Source organism: Sinocyclocheilus rhinocerous, unplaced genomic scaffold, assembly GCF_001515625.1.
Source record: "Sinocyclocheilus rhinocerous isolate Xijiao unplaced genomic scaffold, SAMN03320098_v1.1 scaffold3, whole genome shotgun sequence".
NCBI lineage: Eukaryota > Metazoa > Chordata > Actinopteri > Cypriniformes > Cyprinidae > Sinocyclocheilus > Sinocyclocheilus rhinocerous.
This window is the reverse complement of record NW_015658759.1, coordinates 8,418-10,272: the sequence shown is the minus strand read 5'-3', so window position 1 is coordinate 10,272 and position 1,855 is coordinate 8,418.

Sequence of the window (1,855 nt, the reverse complement as noted above, 5' to 3'; positions counted from 1 at the left end):
TCAATCGAGCCGAGACCACCTCGTTCAGGCGATCTCGGACCGATTGTTTTGGCGCGGATCCGAGCGCGAATGCCGTGTTCACATATGCCCAAACGAACCGAGCTAAAGGGGGAAAAGCGCCAGGTTCCGAAACAACACCCTAATTTTTTTCTTCTAGACTGGTCATAACTTTTTTAATTCAGTTATGAAAAGGTTGATTGGTCTTATTTGTATTGGAAAATTAAGACTGATTACCCCTTGGCAGCTGCTAGTTGGTCAAACTAGTTCTTAAGACACAGTCTTAACATGGTGGCTAAGTTTATGCAACTGGCCCCTGGTCTTAATTAATTTGACCAAATTAGATCACTTAAGGCTGTTCACACCAAGAACAATAACTGTAATAACTATTTTAGCATCCACACCAACAGACGATAAAGTTATGTTTATTATTATACACGCTGCAGTGTGTTGTTGTCTGCCACTTTAAATGCTCAAGCTCTTTAAAGTCAGGTGGATTCTGATTGGCTGTTTTTATTGTTCATCAGCTGGAAAATGTATTCCAATGATATTGTTCCCCTGTGTCATTAAATGTTAAATAGTTGCGGTATGGACTCGTCCTTGGTGTGAAGAGGTCTTTAAACTGCTTACAACAATCCTGCTAGCATGTAATCATGTTTAAAATAATTCATATTAATATAGCCTGAAGAGACAGCTTTTTATTTCCTCTCATTTTGTTAAACTTAAACACAAAATTCTGCCTTTCTCTGTCTGTTTCCTTTACTCCCTCCACTCACTCACACATTCTCTTTTGCTCTGTTGTAAGGTAGAAAAAGAGCGGTTGAATGATGGCCTTTTTCAGTTTTGTCAACTGAACGGCTACTAGTGGGGCTCAGCAAGTTCTTGTCATGATCAGCCCTCTCCAAGTAAGGTTTGTAGAAAATTGTAATCAATATTTATTCATCAAATCCTCTAACCTGAATCTTTTGGTGAATTAACTTAATTATATCTGTCTTAATTCATATGTTTAACCAGCAATAGTAATTAAACATGGGGTCAATACACATACTTTTGTTTTACAGCTGAAAAACACAAAGAAAATCAGTCCTGTTGAGGATGAGGAATGAACATGGCCATTTTGTGCCCAAACAGAAAAGACTGAAAAGGTGCACATTCCCATTGGTATGTGTTTATGATTCAACTTAGACTAAATGCATTTTTGAAAATCACTCATCCATGTTTGGACAGCATTGCGTAAAAAGTTCTATCTCTAAGCACTCTAAAAAATGTAAGGCATAATTTTTCATATTTATTGTTACCTAAAACTATAGTAAATGTTTATTTTTATACAGTGTGTTATATATATTCACAGTTTTATTTGCTACCATCTTCTCTAATAGAAGAGAATGGTGTGTTTTATTAGTTCAATAAGCTTAAATAAATGTTGAATACATGTTTAAAATGTATGATAAATTATTTGCTTTAGTAACATGTTACTATGCTGTCAAATATAATTATATATTTTATTTATTACCATATTCTTTAAAATAGAGACAAGTCTCTTTTTAGCTTGAAATGTTTATGTATGTGTGTGCTTGTTTATATGATTTATCAGGACACACATTTGTATAACGACAACATGGGTATTACACTGATATAACAACGTAAATGTGGTTTATGATGACATTTCTTGAGTCCTAAGATCGCTTACAAAAATATTTTATTAAAAATGAAAATATGCATACATTTTTGTGTGATGGGTAGGTGTACAGTTTGTACAGTAAAAAATCATTACGCCTATGGAGTTTCCCCAGAAAACATAAAAACCAATATGTGTGTGTGTGGTTCCTTGTTGTGTGTGTGTGGTTCCTTGTTGTGT